The sequence below is a fragment of the Eptatretus burgeri genome, chromosome 12, assembly GCF_056783735.1.
Source record: "Eptatretus burgeri isolate ZD-2024b chromosome 12, Ebu_testis_v1, whole genome shotgun sequence".
Taxonomy (NCBI): domain Eukaryota; kingdom Metazoa; phylum Chordata; class Myxini; order Myxiniformes; family Myxinidae; genus Eptatretus; species Eptatretus burgeri.
In genome coordinates, this window is record NC_140972.1 from 44,604,724 (window position 1) to 44,626,095 (window position 21,372).

A 21,372-nucleotide genomic window follows, 5' to 3' on the forward strand; every position below is an offset into this window, starting at 1 on the left:
AGTTATCAAATGCTGGCATATTAAAATAATATAGGTAATAGTTTTAAAACAATGAAAAACTTCTCTTTACAATGACTCGAGTGAGAGAATAATGACAATTCATTTTCTCAACTGAATGTTGACTGTGGTGTGCTAACTATCGTGATAAAGGAGGTAAAGCAATGTTTCGGGTGTGCGCCCCTTATCTTGCTTTGACAAAAGGCTCACACCCGAAACGTTGCTTCAACGACTTTCTCACAGCAGTTAGCATACCAGTCTTAACATTTGGTTGCGAAAATTGAATGGTAACTTGTCATCAACAAGCAAGCACGTGAAGTACTGGAGATCATGGTTATGAAATGCTCAAAGGTACGGTAGATGTTCCGGGAGGCAATGATCATCAAAGACTGCAATATGGCCATTTTGAAGACATTGGCATTTATTAGGGAACTGCCTCAGTGCCGTCGAGTCCGGCATTGCACTCGAGCCGACTGGCAGGGACTGAAAGCAGCCATAAAACTTCTCGACTGGTCTCCTATCGCTACTTCCTCCGGCATCAACACGTCCTGAGAATTCCTTCATAGAAACTTGCTCTCCCTCATGCACAGATTTATCCCCTCTCGCCTTCAGTTGTCCTACCCTTCCTCCCGCCCTTGGTTTACTGAAGCTTGTGGTGAGGCAGTTGTGCTGAAACAACCTGCCTTTGCCCCATGGAAGGCAAATCCAATTGAAGGCAATCTCAGTTCCTTCCACAAAGCTTGGAATAAGTGTGTATCTACCCTCAGGCGAGCCAGAAAACAACATCTTTCTAATCTCAAGTCTAAACTCTCAAACCTCTCTCCCTCCTCCAATCGTGGTGGTGTCCAGTTAAGTCTGTTCCTGGTATATATTCCCCCTCCATCCCCTCCCTTACCTCAAATGGCTGCACAGATGACAATGCACGTGAAAAGGCTGAATGCCGAAACTCGGTGTTTGCTTCTAAATCTTGTGTTCCAACCCCATCGCTTCATGTATCCACCTTACCCAGTCGCACCGAGCTATTACTGGACTATGTGTCCTTTTCTCCTGACAAGGTGGAGAGTTTGCTGTCAAACCTTGACTCTGATTCTGCAACCGGTCCAGACGGCATCAGCGGACGTGTCCTAAAAACCTGCTCCTCTGCTCTTGCTCACCCTCTCCCTGTTATATTCACCTCTCATTTGCTCAAGGTCATCTGCCATCTGCTTTGAAATCAGCAAACATCACCACTCTGCATAAAAAAGGTACAAAAACAGATCCCTGCAACTATTGACCAATCGGAATTCTCTCAATCATCTGCAAAGTTATGGAATCCATCATTGCTTCAGACATTAAATTCTTCCTCTTCTCCAATGGCTTGATTGCCGATCATCAATTTGGAATCAGACCAGGTCACTCTACCCTGGACTTGCTGCCTCTGCTCTCCCATCAATGAATGGGGGTTCTCAATGCCAGACATGAGATCATAATCATTTCCCTAGACATATCACGTGCTTTTGACACTGTCTGGTACCCCACCCTGCTCATCAAACTCACTTCCTTTGGCATCCAAGGCAATCTCCACTCTTGGCTCGCAGACTTCCTCTCCTGTCACAACGTGTGGCCCCAAATGGAGTTCTCTCACCTCCTCTTCCTGTCCAGGCTGGAGTTCCTCAAGGCAGCGTTCTGGGCCCTGTTCTTTTTCTGGTTTTAATCAATGATCTCTCTGACTCTGGAAAATCTTCTTTATCTCTTTGCTGATGACCCCACCCTCTGCCGTACCATCTGTCATCCCTCAGACCGGCAAGCAGCAGCTTCTTCGCTCATTGCAGATCTGGATAAAATCACAAACTGGTCCAACACTTGGAACATGCCTTTCAATCCGGACAAATCTCACTCTCTCACTATGTCTCTCCGAAAGGACCATCAGTAAACCTGCCTCACCCCCCCCCCCCTTGCTCTGTCTGTGGTCTGTCCCACACCACCCACCCCCCTCCCTACCCATATTTCCCCTCAGTGATCAAGGTCTGCCAGCAACTCCCTTCTGGTAAAGCTACCAAAATCAAGGATAACTGCTCACCTTCACTCTTTAATTCCTCTTTTTTCCTACATTTGGTACAAACTCCCACACCCTCTTCAATCCCACTCTTTCCTCCAGGTCTTCCAAACAGCTGTTCACCGCCATCTCTTATCTTTCCCCATCCAAAATCATGATCTTTTCTACCCCCATTAATCCACCCCAAACTCACCTCCTTGAAATTCCCTGCTTTCCTTCCTGAAAGTCCCTGTTGTACCATCTTGTTAACCCATGTACCCCACCCCATCCCTCTCCCTTCCACAGATCTACTAATGTCTCTTTTACCCACTGTATTGTGCTTCCCTCCCCACCCCTCTTGTCTTCTGCTCCCCTTGTTATACTTTTTGTGTGCAAGCTCTTATACGAGCCTCGACATTGTATATAAAAAAACATTATCAGGTTGGTTATCAAAGACTATATAGTCCAGGAGCTCGGTGACTTTTATTCAACATGGAAGGTGCAGATGTTTAAGGGTGCCAGTGGTGTAGAGTAGGGTTGGCAGATCCCAGAAACCCAATTCTTAAGTTGCGCCAGTGGTGGGTGTGGTAGGTGGCGCCATTCAAATCCAAGATGGTTGCCATTGATATAGGCTAAAACCAATATTGTCATACATCGAGTAATACTGGGCCGATGCCAATGATCTTGGCATGCATTCTGATAGTTTTGGGTATGCCCAATATAATGGAGAGGATGTCATTATCATCCAATGTCAATGTCATGAGATAAAGGTCACTATCATAGGTTTTTGGCCAATTTTATGCCTGTTTGATCTTTACCCCTTGATTCAAGGTCAAATCTGATGACATGAATGATTCCCCATACATGATTTCCTATTAGTGCCGAAAGTGCAAATACCAATCCAGTGTCATTTAACAGGGATAAGTACATTGAATGAAAAAATATAACCTTAAGGTCCACACTCACTGACCTGATTGACCCCCAACCTGCCCCTGACCAGCCCACCCGAACTGCCCCCCCTTGACCGGCCCACCCGAACTGCCCCCCCCAAGCATCTGGTCGGGGACAGTCGACTATGCTCGGATGCGGTCGTCGAGTTTTCAACATGATCAAAATTGTGGGGTTGGTTGGGTAGGTCGGGTGTCATTAACCCTCTCCTCTGGGCCTCTCCTCACTCTCTCCTCATGCCCTCTCCTCCCCTCTCTTGGAGGAGAGGAGGAAAGGGAGAGGAGAGGGAGGAGGAAATGGGGGAGGGGAGGCCGGGATAAGGAGAGGGGGTGAGGGGAGGGGGAGGAGGAGAGGCCAGGATGAAGACAGGCTGGGAGGAGAAGAGGGGATGAGAGGCCAGGATGAGGAGAGGCTAGGATGAGGAGAGGCCAGGATGAGGAGAGGGGATGAGGAGAGGCCAGGATGCGGAGAGGGGAGGAGGGGAGGGGAGGAAAGGGGGTAGAGAGCAAGGAGGAAAGAGGGAGGAGAGGTTGGGAGGAGGAGAGGCGAGGAGGAGAGCCTGGGAGGAGGAGAGGGGAAGAGGAAGGAGAGGGAAGAGGACTGGCCTCCGACCTGCCAGACCTGTCTCGACCTGCCAGATGTGGCAGTCGGCCCAGGTCGGGCAGGTCGGTGGGGCAGTTCGAGTGGGCTGGTCGGGGGCAGATATGGCCAGTGGGCGAGGGCCTTAAGAAGAGGATTTGATGTGGAAAGCTTACTTAAGAACAAGGTTAATTAGATTTATAGGTATGGAAGATTTTACATATATCGTTCATTTGTAAACATGACATTCATTCATTATCGCAAAGTGTAGATCTAGTGACTTGGCATTTTATATAATTTTGTACTCATCAAAAATGTGTTCTGATTGGAAAATGTGAGTCTTAAAAAAGAAGAAGAAAAAAATTAATTTTCAAATACATTTCTTTTGACCACCTGCATGAATTTTTATGGAAAAGAAACAAATTGTTAATTGTTATGGTTTGCATGACAATGCCCCACTACAATCTGTTTCTATATATTACCAAACCTATTTACCACCACCATGCATATATAGATATAGAACTAATCTACCACTTTCTATAAATTTAGGGATCTATTTTATCTATCACCACCATGGATCTGCATAATTGACTAATTAAAATAAAACCCACATTGAGAAAATTCTGTTTTTATACTGACAGGGTTGGTTTAAGTTCAATGAATGGTATCGTGTTGTTATCAGAGTTAGTCTTCATCTGAGGGTAGACCGTCTTCATCTGATGAAGACACGTTGAGGTCATCATCAGAGCTTTCTTGATGTGAGTGATCCTCTTCCTCTGGAACCAGTGACTCTGGAAGCTGTTGACTCTCAAACCAAATGATTTCATACTGCTCTTCATGCAACTCCCAGCCATCATTTGAAGATGGATGCTGATTTAATTCTGATAAATCAGCAATGACCCACGTCTTTGCTACAAATGATGACCGTTTTATGTGTTGGGAAATTTCTGATTCGCAGGGAGGAATCATGCTACCATCAATTGCCTTCAGCTTTGCTGGTGCATTCCGAGAGATTAGGTATGTATTGGGCACTAATAGGAAATCATGTATGGGGAATCATTTCATGTCATCAAATTTGACCTTGAATCAAACAGGCATAAAATTGACCAAAAACTGTGATATTGACCTTTATCTCATGACATTGGCCTTGGATGATAATGACACCCTCTCCATTAGATTGGGCATACCCAAAACTACCAGGATGCATACCAAGATCATTGGAATCGGCCTAGTATTACTTGACGTATGACAATATTGGTTTTAGCCTATATCGATGGCAACCATCTTGGATTTGGGTGGCGCCACCTACCACACCCACTATTGGCGCAACTTAAGAATTGGGTTTCTGGGATCTGCCAACCCAACTCTACACCACTGGCACCCTTAAACATCTGCACCTTCCATGTTGAATAAAAGTCACCGAGCTCCTGCTCTAATAAGATTGATGTTCTGAGGTTATCTTAAAGAAGGAATGTCAAGAGGGAAATACATATTCATTCATCAATAATAAATATGAAAGGCAGAATCCTGGTGTTGGCCAAGTGGTGAGGGTGGCTGGCTTGGGATCTTAGATTCCTGAGTTTGAGCCCCGTTGGCCTCTGAATTAACACCAGGTGGGGTTGACTCCACCTGTCATCCTTCTGAGGTCGGTGAAATGAGTACCAGTGTACTGGTGTCGTAGCATAGCATCAGTGACCAAGTCGTGCCTCAACAAAATGATAGCTACCTGGCAGTCAAGCTGCCATATGCAAGAAAAAGAAGAAGAATATGAAAGGCAAAGATGCTCGTTCTTTTGAAATTAAAATAAGCATCGGTTGATAAATTTTATCAAAATGCTTCTGGTGCTCTTCAATACCATTTCACCTTATAATGTCTGCTTCAATCAATTATTTGTGTGCAGTACGGGGCTGCTGGTTCGGATCATCGGCGGGGATGCAGCTATGCCACTGATACAGTGTCCCCAGTAATTAGGTTAGGGCAGTAAATTTGTAATGTATTGAGGGCGCCGGTGAGAATTCACCTACTCTTCAGTGAAAGACACCATGGGATGGGATCTTTGACATCCATCAACTAATGCTAGCAGATGGGACTCCGGTTTACCGTACATCCAAAGGATGGAGCACTCAATGATGCAATGCTCTGCTTGCGAGTCACAAATCCAGCAGTTTATAGTCAGGCCGAGAATGAAATCCTGACTAGACCGCTCAAAGGTAAGCGTGTTTCCCCTGCACGATCCTGGCAGATGTAAATATCTGGTGATCCAGAAATTAAACTTGAATCACTGTCCTGGAAGCACATGGGGGCTCTGGCACTCACGTATATGGCCATCATCGCACAAGCTCTACAAAAATGCAGTTTTGAATATCTGAACCATCCACTACACAGCCAAAATATATCCCCGAGTGACAACTTTGTGTTCTGAAATCTGCAGACAGATCTCTACAGAATCAGGAAGCGAGGAGTGATAAACTCAGAGGGTCCAAGTCATATTTTTAGGGGCAATGAAAATGGCGAATTGCCCTGGGACGAGGTTTTCTTTAGTGTATTATGAACTTGTGGGGAACACATATCCATCTCTACTCACCAAGTGTCTGGACTGGTGTTATTGTAAACTCTTAAAATTTCTTCTGGTCATTAATTCTGCTGCCCCTATCGGATGGTGATCTGTATCACTCGTCTGAAGATGTCTCATTCCATTGTATGTTTGTTTGTTCGCCACTCGTAATTGCGAACAAACGAAAAAAATGTTATAATTGAGATTGTAAAATTGTTTGCGAACATTTACATTTCATTCATGCAGGACTCGTGTGACATCCTTATCACTGTTAACGCCAACTTCAGCACTGAATGTTCCCAGTGAATCGAGTTTTAGTTCATCCGTTATCATCCCCAGAGCACACACGAACAACGCTGGGAAGTAAATGGCAAACCACCCATTATAACTCTTGCCAAAAAACTGCTTCGGCAGCACCGGCGCTCTGTAAATAGAGTATGGTGTACATATGTATGTTATCATCCCACGACTGAGCGTGACTAGGCCTATTCCAGTCTACTGCAAGACGATGGCCTCACGTTTCGACATCCCACAATTTAGCGCCATTGCCATCCGGTGGATTTTTAAATTTTGTCTTTGCATCAAATATTTGGTCTTCCTCTTCTTCTTCCAGGTCCTTTTCCATGTTACCAATTTGTAATGCTTCTTGTCATCAGTTGGCCATTCTTCTCATAATAATAATAATAATAATAATAATAATAATAATAATAACAATAAAAATAATAATCGTTCACGTGCAAGGAACTTTGATGCAGCTGGAGGAGGCCATGAGGCCCATCAAAGCCTGAGCCATTATTACCAACCTATGGTTGCTTGTCCATGCTCTATCCTTTGTGAGTGTTGAGCTTCAAGCAAGGAAGCAGCACGTACCATTTTGAAAGTCTTTGGTACGACTCACACCGAACCTCGAACCACCAACCTCCCAGACTAAGAGTGAACACTCCAACCATTGCACTACCGAGTCTGGTTGAATCAGTTCACCTTGTCTCGGTGGTGTAATGGTTCTTCTTGTAATGTCCAACCCAGTTCCAATTCAGGTTTATGATTGTGGCCGATACTTCATCGAATTAAAATTTTCTGTCTAATCCATTTGCTTCTCTTGGTGTCGCTTTTTGTTATGCCAGGCCAGCATCTTTCCATGGTTCTTTGCCTGACGATAAATTTCTGCTCCGTCGTTACGCATTGTTACGTTTCACTAGCATTGTTACGCATTGAATGTGAGGTTCCTTTTTCAGACACGAAGACAGTTTGCTTCTCATGACATTTTATCCAAGTGCTGCCTCCAATATACCAAATGATACAATGATAATTTAATAATAACCATTTTTATATCACCTTGCAGTACAAAATAACAGGCATGCCAGATAAACATGACCCTGGCAGTATCAACACTAACAGATACAAAGACTGCTCAAAGATACAGAATGCAACAATGGATTCATCAACAGCACAACACACAGATTGATTGATTCCTCCTAACGGTGCTGTCCACACTGTTCCAAGTGACCTCTTTTGAAATTCGAGCTGATGAAGGATTTATACAAAGTTGACTTTCCATTGATTTACAAAGCATGTAGCTCAATCAAGATGCACTCACTATTTGAGAACAGCCGTCTCACAAGGAAGCACAAGATAATCCGGAGAATTAAAGGGATTCATACCTACATCGAATGCCCATCCCAGTACTCCTCCATACCAATTTCAAGGCTTTACAGTAAATAATAATAATAATAATCAAAATGACAGGATATGTTACATAGCACATTCTTAACAAATATTTGTTTTGACCGGGATTGTGAATGTTAATTCATTAAAATAAATCATCAAAATTCCAAGAGTCTTGGAGGACCTGGCACAGTTACAACAGGCAGCACAATCAACACAGACATATATATCCCAAATCAGATCATATACGTTCAACTTTTATAACAAAAGGCACACTCCTAAACATTGGCATTTGTTCATGTTATTTGCGTTATTGTTTGAAAATGAATTTTACAAAGAAAAGATGAAGCGTACCATGAAGGATTTAGTTGATCGAAGAAACACTGGCTGCTGTTGCTTATGAGAAGCATCTGGTGAATCTATTCAGTCCAAAACTCACAAGGAAGTTTGTTAAAGTGTGGTGTTTGCAATGTTGCACCACCACTTCTTCGTCTTGAGACTTTTGACAGATATAATATTATCAAAGTGTAGAGGCTTCACCTTAGTTTTTGTGCTCGAGGAAAGAAATTGGTAACTTCTAGTGTTATGTTGCAGAATAGGAAACGCTGCTAATCTTCAAAACTACATCTTCTTACTTCTATATTTCCTCTTCCAAGCATGATGCGAAGTTAATATTACAAAGAGTAGCATGTTTGGAACCGAGCTGTTCCACGAAGAGGTCAATACCGTGCTGGGGAAGATACACAGTCTGGTCCGGTAGTGATAAGCTATGATTGGCTGAGCAGAAAGTGCTGCTGTATTTAAGCAGCTTCCATTTGAAAATGCCATTATATATTTACTTGCGCATTTGTCTGATGGAATTTTTCATCATAATTGTGTGATAAACAAAAATTAAAGTCGAATTATCAAATTTGTGTCATCAAGTACAAGTCTGTCTATTATACCACTATGAAGTCTGTATAAAGTGAATTTAGTGTCAACAGTACCACTATAAAATGGATTTAAAACAAAATAAGATGAAGGTGTCGATCAAAGTCGGAGGTGATCCAAAAGCTCTTTTACTGGCTTCTACCTTTTGAGTAGGGTAGTGCGCCAACTGCTGCACCGAGATCAATTTCTGTTGATATCTTAACCCCAACAAGCTGGTACTCATTTTGCTGAGCTCAAAAAGGATGACAGGTTGAGTTGATACATCTGTGTTATTTTTGCATGGCTGGGGTTTGAATTAAGGACCCCAACATCAAAATACAACTGCCTTAACAGTTTTAACAGAAGTTAAAACTGCCTTAACAGAAGGCTTATTGCTGTTGTAGGGTTTGTTTCTACAATTAGTACCCCCACTTTTTAATGGTACCAGAGTTCCTTACACCCCAAGGAGCACTAAACCAACATTGAGGGGTTTTTTTTTCCTGCCAATTTTCGAGCTTTTTTTTTTTTTTTTTTTTTTTTTGTATACCTTGGTCGAGGCTCGTATGAGAGCGAACACACAACTCACAGCAAGGAGGCATGAGACAAGAGGGGCGGGAGTGGAAGGGACAAAACATTGGGGAACAGACACAGGTGAACTGTGGAAGGGAGAGGGATGGGGATGGGACGGGGAACATGGCGAGGAGAAGATGGACATTACAGGGACTTTCAGGAAGGAAAGCAGGAGAATTGAAGGAAGTGGGCTTGGGTGGATTATCGGGGGTAGAAAAGATCGAGGATTTGGATGGGGGAAGATAAGAGGTGGTGGTGAACAGCTGTTTTGAAAGCCTGGAGGGAAGAATGGGAAAGAATAGAGTGAGGAAGTTTATTCCAAAGGCGGGAAAAAAGAGGAATGAAAGAGTGAAGATGAGCAGTGATTCGTGATTTTGGTAGTTTAACCAGAAGGGGGTTGTTGGCGGACCTTGAGCGCCCTGTGGAAATGTGGTTGGGACAAATCGCAGAGAGAGCAGGGGGGGCAAGGCTGGAGAGGAGTCGGTAGAAGACAGAAAGACCACCGACTAACCTGCGGTGATTGAGTGAGAGGCCCAAAGACTCAGCTTCATTGCGGGAGATGCCAATGATCTTAAAAGCCCTGGTTTCGACAGCGTGAAGTCGAGAAAGGTGGGAGGCAGGAGCACCAGCCCAGAGGGGAGAGCAGTACTCCATCAGGCTACGGACAAAAGCTTTGTAAGTGGTCAGGAGCTCAAGAGGGCCGAGGAAGGACTTTGCACGACGGAGGATTCCCAGTCGGCGACTGGCTTTTGAGGCAAGGTTGGAAATGTGACTTTCCCAGGAAAGGTCATGGCAGATAGTGAGACCCAGAAGCTTGAAAGAAAAGACTTCTTCCAGAGGATTGTTGAGAAAGTGGATGGGGGTTTTGTAAACGGTCCTTTCGAAGAGACATAGTGAGAGTGTGAGATTTGTCTGGATTGAAAGACATGTTCCACGTGTTGGACCAGTTTGTGATTTTATCCAGATCTGCAGTGAGCGAAGAAGCTGCTGCTTGCCGGTCTGAGGGATGACAGATGGTACGGCAGAGGGTGGAGTCATCGGCAAAGAGAAATAGAGGATTTTCCAGAGAGTCCGAGAGATCATTGATGAAAACCAGAAAAAGAACAGGGCCCAGAACGCTACCTTGAGGAACTCCAGCCTGCACAGGAAGAGGGGATGAAAGAACTCCATTTAGGGCCACACGTTGACTGCGACAGGAGAGGAAGTCTGCGAGCCATGAGTGGAGATGGCCTTGAATACCATGGGAAGAGTTTGGTGAGTAGGGCAGGGTGCCAGACTGTGTCAAAAGCACGTGATATGTCCAGGGATACGGCTCGGATTTCCTGTCTGGCATTGATGACCTCCATCCATTGGTGGGAGAGCAGTAGCAGCATATCCAGGGTAGAGTGACCTGGTCTGAAACCAAATTGATGATTGGAAATCAAGCCATTGGAGAAGAGGAAGGATTTCATGTCTGAAGTGATGATGGATTCCATAACCTTGCTGATGATTGGGAGAAGGCTGATTGGTCTGTAGTTACAGGGATCTGTTTTTGCACCTTTTTTATGCAGGGCAGTGATGTTAGCAGATTTCCAAGCAGATGGCAGATGACCTTGGGAAAATGAGAGGGTGAATAGAACAGAGAGAGGGTGAGCAAGAGCAGAAGAGCAGGCTTTGAGGACACGTGGGCTGATGCCGTCTGGACCGGTTGCAGAATCTGACTCGAGGTTTGAAAGCAAGCTCTCCACCTTGTCAGGAGAAAAGGATACAGAGTCCAGGGACAGTTTGGTGCGACTGGGTAAAGTGGGTAGAGATAGTGATGGGTTTGGGACACAAGATTTAGCTGCAAACACCGAGTTTAGACATTCAGCTTTATCACGTGTGGAATCAGCAGTGCGGCTATTTGAGGTAAGGGAGGGGATGGAGGGGGAACATACACCTGAAACAGATTTGATTAAACGCCACCAGGATTTTAAGGAGGGAGAGAGGTTTGAGAGTTCAGACTTGAGATGAGAAAGATGTTGTTTTCTGGCTCTCCTGAGGGGAGATACACACTTGTTCCGAGCTTTGTGGAAAGAACTGAGATTGCCCTCAGTTGGGTTTGCTTTCCATGAGGCAAAGGCAAGTTGTTTCAGGACAACTGCCTCGCCACAAGCTTCAGTAAACCAAGGGCGGGAGGAAGGGTAAGACAACTGAACACGAGAGGGGATAAATCTGTGCATGAGGGAGAGCAAGTTTCTTTGAAAGAATTCCCAGGATGAGTTGATGTTTGAGAAAGTAGTGATAGGAGACCAGTCTGTAAGTTTGATGGCTGCTCGGAGACCCTGCCAGTCGGCTTGAGTGAAATGCCAGACTCGACGGCGGTGAGGTGGTTCTCTGATAACAGCCAGAGAGATGTCCACTTTAACAAGGACGTGGTCAGAAGAACCAATTGGAGCGAAGGAAGAGCAGCAGATATTGTCAGGGAAATTTGTCAAAATCAGATCCAGAAGAGATGGAGTACCATTGGTTGAGATCCGGGTCGGGAAGTTGACCGATTGAGTCAGTCCCAATGAGTCACAGAAAGCTTTTGCTGATGTCCCATGGCAGGTGAGAGAGGTACCCACACCTAGCCAACTGGCGTGATGACAATTGAAGTCGCCACATAAGAGGAAGAGAGAGTTTGGATGAGAAGATAGAAGATGGTCCATGTTTTCGGAGAGTGAGGTGTAGATGGAGTCATCACTGTTCGGTGGACGGTACAGTACACATATAAACATGAGGTGGGAGTGGAGGGGAAGCCGAAGCCAGAGGTATTCCTGGGGGTGTGGGGGAGTGAGAGCAGTGCAGGGAGAGTGAGGAATAGAGTCTTTGATGAAGAGAGCAACACCTCCACCAGGACGAGGCACAGGTCTGTCATACCGTAAGAGGGAGTAACCAGGGAGAGATACTTGGGAGTCAGACACGTCTTGGGAGAGGAAAGTTTCTGTTAGGCAGATAATGTCTGGTTTGTCAGTGGCAACCTGCATGGAAAGATCTGAAAGGTTTGAGCGAAGGCCCCGGATATTTGAGGTCCACACTTTTAATGAAGAGGTAGGGGAGGAGGCTTTGGGTGCAGGAGGTGGAGGGGCGGGGGAGGGTAGGACGAGGGACGAGGGGGAGGTAAGGAGGGTTGCTGAAGGAGTGTGGGGTATTGCAGAATAGCGAGGGGAGGGGGCCGAATGAGGAGGAGAAAAGGCTCTGTGGTGCTGGGAGAGAGGGGGACAAGAGACAAGGAAGATGGCAGTTGAGGATTTGAGGAGGTGGAGTGAAGAGATGGAGGTGAGAGGGCAGTGGAGGGAGGCAGGTTGGTGGATGAGAGGGGGGCAACTTCGAGAAGGAAGAGTGAGGGGGATGAAAGGTGGGAGAAAGGTGAGGGGGAATTTTTGAAAGAGGTGAGAGGGAGGCTTGGAGGGAGAAGAGTGGGATGGTTGCTTTGAGAGTGAGAGTGAGGGGTGAGGGGGTGAGTTGGCACTGAAGTTGGAAAAAAGAATGGTTGATGGAAAGCGAGCATCCATGGCAAACTGTGGTTTTTAAAAGTTTTAGGTCAGAGATGCGATTTAACACAATTCTTGATGGATGCAATGAAGGCGAATTCAGAGCATGGAGAGAAGAAGCGCTGTAATAGTTGGATTTTTTAGGCAAGGAATGAAGGAGAGGTCGAAATGAGAGCAGTCTGTTAAAATAGCAGAAGAGTAGTGCATTGTGAAACAGTAAAGAGTACCACATGTGCGAGAGAGGAAGATGAAGCATTATAAGATCGTTTTTGTTGTTAATATTAATGTATGAGAGAGTTCAACAGATTAGGTCATGGAAGTTTAAAAAAAAAAGAAATCGAGGAAGACGAGGAGGAAGTTAAGAGGAAGAAGAAGTAGCAGAATCGGGAGAAGGTGAGCGTGTTGTTGTTGTTGTTGTTGGGTATATATATATATATATATATATATATATATATATTTTTTTTTTTTTTTTGAGATGAGAAAGATTAGTTGGGAGAATGGGGGATGTTTGGAAAGTGGGGAGGATGAAAATTGAAGGTAATGGGGAGGATAGAAATTGAAGGTAATGGGGAGAAAAAACAAACAAACAAAAAAAAAACGATCGAACACCGAGTGGAACCGGTAGGCCTCAAGCCTAGGACTAGGCCTCAAACACCAGGTAAGAACGTCGACATAAATACTCACAAAATAGCACGATTTTTGAAACAAAACCGAACTAGGAACACACATTAACATGTAGGTGAGAAAATTAAACAGTTAAAACGGGACAAATAACAACCGGAACTTAACTTTGAGGACGTCAGCAGGGAGCCCCGAAGGAGACCTCTTGCCGCTCGAAACCGGAACCGTGATCAGTTCGATACTTTCTACTGTCATACTATGAGCAGTAGAAATGTCATGTCATACTACTATGAGCTGTATCATAGATCCGGCTGAAACTTTCGGAATGAAATTTTGCGTCAATAATGACAGTAGAAAGTATGCGGGGTTGACATAGTTTTTTGACCTTGACCTAATTTTCATGTCATTACCTAATTACAGACATTTAAACATTTTTCACCACAACTTGACGAAGGTTTGTCTGATCAGAACAGAATTGCCCACTCTAGAGAGCCGAGAGCAAGGAATACTTACACTAGACTTGCAGAATACCCGTCCCGGTGAAAAATCAAGGTCAAATGGCAGTCTGAATAAACAAACTTTTTTTGTCATTGCTCAATTTCACCAATGTGGAATCTCAAAGACCGCTTGACCTGTTTTTGCATCATAGTGTTCCTGCATTGAAGTTGTGCACCTCATATATCTGATTTATGTCCTTGACCTACATTTTCGGATAGGGACTTAATTAACTAAAAACATATTTTTTGATCATAACTTGAATAATTCTCCTCTGATTTTCATATGTTGAGTTTTATGGATAGATTGTAGATGGGGGCACATTATATTAATTTACATTCCATGCATAAATGTTGAAGGTCAAGGTCATATGGCGATCTGAAAATAATATGACTGTCATTGGATCTGGGGCACTGGGGGGGGAGGCTTACCCCTGGTGATCGTAGATATCAAGTTTAGATTTGATTTTGATGAAACATACTCTTTACAGAGCGTTGGTGCTGCCAAATAAGTTTCTTGGCAAAGGTTATACTGCATGGTTTGCCATCAGCCTGGCCCTGTGACTCTGGTCCCAGTTTCCCTTGAGAGACAAATTTCTTCACCCGACGGTAAGTTCCAAGACATCCACTGGCAACATCAGGGAAGATGGTCTTGAAGGCACTTCACAACTCTTCAGGATCCCCCAAAGCACCCAAACCCCCCAAATCTCTACTCAGCCTGTTCACAAACTCCTCAGCTACCGTCTCATCCTTGAGCTTGCCAACATCCAGCCGAGGCTGGGATCTTACCTTTCTCCTGGATTTAAGCTGCATCTTCAGAGTTGCTACAACAAGCCGGTGATCAGTATTAAGGAAATGAGCACTCCTGTAGACCCTGCAGTTCTGGAGTATCCTCCAGCGACCATCAACAAGCACATGGTCAATCTCCTTTGCCACACCACCAGCATTGGATATATCAAGTCCAGCGATGAGCCTGTGGGTGCTGAAACCATGAACCAGCCACCCTAAGTCCATGACTTCTTGCAAAGTCAAGGAACTTAGTGCTATTCTGATTCACAGTTCCAGACCAATGGGGACCAACACATGTCTCATAACCATCCCTATCAGTTCACATTGATGCATTGAAATCTCCCAAGACTAGAAGTGTATCTCACCTGGGGCACTGATTAACCACAGACTCGAGCGTGGCATAGAATGCGTCCTTCACGGTGAGATCACTCGCCTCAGTCGGAGCATAAACAGAGACCAGGGAAATGACACCCAAGGAGTGACGGATCCTTAGTCTCATAACACGCTCATTGACCAGTGTTACCTCAATTATTATCGATGGAGTCAGCTTATTGTGCACAGCTACAGCAACTCCTTGGGCATGGTAACCATCAGAGTGACCAAACCAATAGTAGGTGTAGCCACCCACCATGATCTCGTCGCAATCCGGTCTCCGAACCTCAGAGAGTGCTACAATAACGATGTCCAAACGCTTGAGTTCAGATGATAACAGAGACAGGTGATCATCCTCTCTTAGGGATAGGACATTCCAGGCACCCACCGGAAGGGACGGCCTCAGGTTAACCCATGGAGACTGCCGTCAGGTGGATGACATCTCAGCATCACCCCGACACACACTACCACAATCTGACCCTGGAAGGTTATCCCATGGTTTCCCTCCGATCATCAAAGATTGAGGGTCCCGAAGGCTTTTCCCCAATCCCATCATCCGGTGAGCTGCCTTGCCAAGGGAAGCTGCACACGAGATACTCCCACGGAGTGGGTTTTCAGATTTTTTTGCGTTTTTGTGTTTTGCGGAATGAAGGGTTTTACGGTGGCCGGAGTGCAAATCCTGCCACCAACCCCCTAAAAAAAAGTAACCTAACTGCAGGAGGGCGTCCGCAGACACAGTTGGGCACTAGATATGGATGGCCGTTGGCTCACAAGGAGCTCCTCTGTCCTTTAACAGGTTTTGTTTTTAATCCTGCTGGGTGTCCATATCCAAACACCCTCCTCACCAAGAAACTTGGTGGGGGAGACAGTTTCGTCGCCGCCAACCCGACCATGGAACAGGTTAGTACAGGTTTACATGGTACCTGTAGCAAGTCACAGATCTAATCTGACCTTAGTTCACATGTCGTGCATAGTTTTCCATCACGAAGATAATGAAGCATCATCAATGCATTTATTAATTCCAAAATTTGTCAAAATAAGCCTTGTAAAAAGGAAAACATTGTTGTTATGAGTCGTAGGCATCTCACAAATGATTCGTTCAAAATCAGTAAATTTCTAAATGATGTTCACCTGCTTAAAAGGGAATTGTGCATGCAATGGTGGCTGCTGGGAATGTACCAGCAGGAATTCAAATATCGGAAAAAAACTTTGTATGAGTCACGACGTCATTGTTCTGTCCAATGTATGGTGGATACAAATGTATGCATGACATCCCTCTCCAACACTCTATAAATGGACCCATTCTCTTTTGTAACTTCATTAATTCCAAAAATATCCTTTGTCAATAAACGTCTCTTTATAACATGTACTTCACCAGTTGGTGATCAGATCCATGGGGTGATCAATCTCTTTGTGAGCTCTTGCGCTTGGTTTTCAGACAATATTAATGGTTTTCCAATGTTATAATTAGCTCTTACTACCGAGGTGCCGTTTTGGAATTCTCTTTCATCTCCCAAGACATGGGAGTTATGACAAGCCCTTTCTTTTGGCCCAATGCTTGCCAAAAATCTATCAAGGAAATCGCACTATGAAGTGCAGAAAACAATAAAATGCGTGCCAGTCCATCCACCCACTGGGAGTACTCATGAGACGAAAAATCTATACTCAGTTTTAAAGTCCTAATATACCAGTAGATGCGACTCACATACTGCATTGGGGGCCGTACAGATATTACGGCAAAGCATTTTTCGACACCAAATCACTCACCCCCACCCCTGCCAACTGCATCACTCAACAATGGGCCAAAGACCTCCTCTACTCCCAATATTTACATAAAGTTGAGTGACCCAACCCCCACCTCCACCCCTCCCAAAATGATGGACCAAGCACCTACTCACTCATGCATTCCGTAATATATGGACAGCCCCTTGCTCTAATGCAGGCCTGAGTGGTTAGCAGTTCATGGGCAACACCAAAGAAAAGCAAACAAGCAGCCAAGAGGACACTCAAATGTGCAACATGAAAAATTTCCACATGGTACACCGCAGCACTTATGAATAGACACATCACAGAGATAGCCGCAGAGATTTGCCGCGTTTTACGATCGCTAGACAAGAGCAACGGAGCCTCATTTGTTTACCTTCATACTTCCACGCACAATGTCTTCTTTGCTGATTGAGTTTTCTTTAGGGAAAGAATTAGGGTGCATCATTTTACAAAGAAAACCCAATACAACAAATGTAATCTGCATTTTCACCCTCCCTCATTTTGAGTCATTGACTGGTGCTGTAACAATGGAGTGGCAGAGACATTGCTCGGAAATTCAGGGATTTGGACTCAAAATCGACCCGAAAGACAATAGGTAAAAAAATAATTGGTGAGAAAAGTATTTTTATCAAAGAAAAATCGGACGAAAAAAAAAAGTCCCACATTGCTTTCTTTTCTCCGATCGATCCCTGGTAATTCGCTGGTAGTTAGGTCAAGGGCACATTAAATGTGTGGAAAAGCAAACAAAGGATGGTGCACTCACTGTGGTCGTGAACTTGCTTTAGCATTGAAAGGTAGACACTTCATCCGTAATGTACAATATTATCATAATACACTCAAATAGAACAAAAGCTCATGCCAAAAATGATTACGCAATCTGCAACTGCATATTTCAGTGTCCCAAGTTTTGTTTAACAAAAGGAATTGTAAAGTTTGCGCCAACGATACTCATAAATTATTTAATTATCCTCCCATCCTCTCTTCCTGTCCGTTCGTCCCCTTGCTTGTTATGTCCAAGTGTTGCCCCACCACCCCCATTGTAAGTTCATACCCTCAGGCTTGAAGCTCTTCCATGAGCCTCAACCTCGTCTAGAAAACAAAATCCATTACATTTGTGAGCAGTTGGCGACAATTATTTGGAGACGACACCAGCACAATGGTCTTTATGAGTTCTCCTATCATTATGAACTCGTGGATATGCACCAGGAACACCTGCCAAGGACAGGTGATGGGATACTATGAGATTTAATAGGATGGGAGAGTCACAGAAGAATAAACACACCAACAGCAATCCTGTGATGGAATGGCGCTTGAAGAACTGCTCACTGGAATTCCGAAATGTCATCCAGTATTGGTGAGCGCTTTGAGAGAAGTCTACTTTCGACGAGGCCGAATGGAATACAAAGAGGAGTTGGAAGTCAAGTTCGATACAATTAACAATAAGCAGAATAGTAAAACTGTTAATTACACCAACAAATATTGGTGATGATGTGTTCGGGAGTGAGAGAGGAGAAATGAAATGAAAAAAGACATGTAAGTGTGTATCGTGTAGCGCCATTCCTGCTGGGAGTGGATTCTCGAGTCTGTCTGTCTGTCTCTCTCCTTTCCAGCGCGCCAATGCCGTGGAAGCAGCTTTCTGAACAAGGCTTATACTAGGTGGTTTGCCATTGCCTTCCCAGCAGTAGTTAGGGCAGGAGTTTGGAATTTGGCCATTATGCCAGCAACAGCTCACCTACTCTTCACAAAGGACACCGTGGATCTTTAACGTCTACCAATTAATGCCAACAGACCACCCGTCTAACGTCCACCTGAGGGACAGCAAACACATCGATGAATCACCCTGCCTGTGAAACACTGGGATGACAGTTTATAGCTGGGCTGAGATTCAAACCCAGGCTATACAGGTTGGAGTCGAGTGTGCATACCTCGAGGCCATCTTACCAGCCAGGAAGTGGATATTACAAGTCGTAATAAAATAAAATACTGCACTCTAATATATCTTATTAGCTTTATATAATACTGCCCGTCTCCATGCGTTTCTGTTTCATATGCACTTCCAAACTGCTCGGCATAATGAGTTGAAAGTTAGTTGTTGTACTTGGGGTATGCAGTGATTTTTTTTTTTTTTTAGAAAGTTAGAATGGTCACGATAAACTTAGGTTTTAACAATAAAGTGAGTGAATGATCAAACTATCCTGTTTGTTGCTTTTATGTTGTGTTTTTTTAACATTAGCAATTCTCTGTATGAAACGCATTCGCTTCAAGCTCCAATTTTAAAGCCCAACTTGGGTGCATTCATGGTCCAAGGAACGGACAGCGTCAGCAGGACTTATTTATTCCGTACGTATGATGAACGTTTTCTCAACAGATGAAAGAAAGTTTGAAAAAATCTCCAAAGAAACAAAATATTGGCAGGAAAACAAGTCGTACAAAGTGAACACTTGAAGTGTTCTCTCATACTTTTTTTTTCTCATACCCTCTCATGTTTTAGCTCTCATACGAGCCTCGACAAGGTATACAAAAAAAAAAACAGTCAGAGCTGTGGTTAGCCAGAAGCTCCAGCAAAAGCATCAACCTGATACCAATTGTGCTCTGCAATCTGAACCCAAACAAAGGTCTGTGCAATGGTGGAAGGCTCATCTTCATGAAGGCAAACAATACCCAACTACTTGAGTTTGAGTGCAAAATATCTTCTGGTGAACAAGCAGGCAGGATCGTTCTCATCACCCATATAACCCTTTAACCTCATGACGGAGACCATCCCCTTGAATGGCAGAGATGTCAGTTGCCTGTCCGGGTCGCTTTTGCAATCATACTAAGATATGCAACTTGGTGTCTGTGGCAGATGCATTCGGTCATTACTTCTGCAATCTCAACCAAACTTGCCAGAGGTTACTAAGGGTCATAGGACAAAGGTTGTAGCTCCTTGGTTTGCCCCACCCCACACCGGAGATTCAGAAGATGAACAGACTCCTATATCAGTGGTGGTGGGAAAGAGTATTACAATTTGCTTTCAACTCGACTGCCAAAACTCGAGGTCATTCCACGTTATTGTGGCGTTTTTCCAACAATAATTCTATTAAAAACTAGAAGGGCACTCGGTAGAACGGATACCTCCGCCACGTAATACCTGATCCACGAGAACATATCGGGCCCAATACATTTTTGAAACATCATGCTATACAGAGCTGTATCGTTTTTGGCCCTATCTCTCAATGGTGAAGAATCACTTTGTATATTAAACAATTCTCGTATCCAGATCCAGATTCGGATCTTCACCAAAAATCGAATCGAATCAAAAATCGAATCAATCAATGGATTTTAGCTCTCATACGAGCCTCGACAAGGTATACAAAAATAAAATAAAAAATTCGTCCTCGCGACACACCCAACATGTCCACCAAGTTTCATCCGAATCCGTCCACAATTTGTGGAGATATCATGAAATATATTAGTTTAGTCCGATCTCTCAATGGTGAAGAATCACTTAATTTTCGAGTAGTCGGATCCCGATCCACATCTTCACCAAAATCTAATCAGTTTGTCCCTTTCACACAACGGACCTGTTCACAAAATTTCATCCGGATCCGTCTACAACTTTTTGAGAGATCCTGTACACAAACAAACAAATGAAATTGCTCGTTGAGCAAGGAATTGTCAGAATAACTTTGTCATATCTCCATGATGTCTGAAAAAACAAAAACCTGGAAATCATTTTGGTTCTTATAAGTCGATAGTGCTACTGTTTAATGAGTTAGAGCACTTAGTTTGGTCATGATCATAACTTGGAAGTCAATCGGACTTGAAATGGCGTTTTGATCGCAATTTGAAAGTTTTGACCCGACCTCCCCTGACATTCGACCCCTTACCGCTAAGAAGGGTGTTGGTGTGACACCCCAATGAGACATGTGGTTGGATGCAGTATTGGAAGATGCACATTTTGGGTTTGGTTTGAAGTCGATACGACCGTTTTCGCGGACGTTATTGAGAAAATAAGAATTTCGGTTTTTCGGTGACCTTGATCTTTGACCTAGATTCACCAAAAACGACAAGTGTCTAAGTTGGACCATGGCCGACGTCTCTACCCAGTTTGGTCATGATCGCTGAAACGGCGTGGGTGCTACAGGGTAAACAAACACACAAACAAACAGACAAACAGACAGACACCGAATGACACACACAACCGACCGACATAATTGCTGAAATCCGAAGATTCCGGCAATTAACAAACAGACAGAAAGGGGAGAAAACATAACCTCCTTCGCATTCGATGGCGGAGGTAATAATAATAGTAATCTCAGTTGGATCTCGGGCCTCACAGTATCCGTCCGTAAAGCGGACACAGGTATAAAATCAAATGAATAAGTTTTTGCAAAATATTAAAAAGAAAATTCAAGAATCAAACATAAATCTTTACCAAGTCTGGTAATTATCTGGAAATTAAGAGCATCGCTCGAACTGGTATTGAACACAACTTCCAGGAATGGAGACAACTTTATGCCCAATCAAATGTAATCTCCGGAGAAACGTTGACAAACTGCCTGTGGAACACATTTCCTCAGTCTCTTCAATCTCATTCTTCCCTCCAGGGCTTCAAGA

General features: G+C 44.1%; 1 protein-coding gene across 4 annotated transcripts in view; it reads right to left on the minus strand.

The window, feature by feature from the left end:
- The window catches only part of LOC147015516 (RNA-binding protein with multiple splicing 2-like), a 232,663-nt gene that overhangs the window by 116,920 nt on the left and 94,371 nt on the right, over positions 1-21,372 (minus strand). The gene's annotated exons all lie outside the window — the stretch shown is intronic.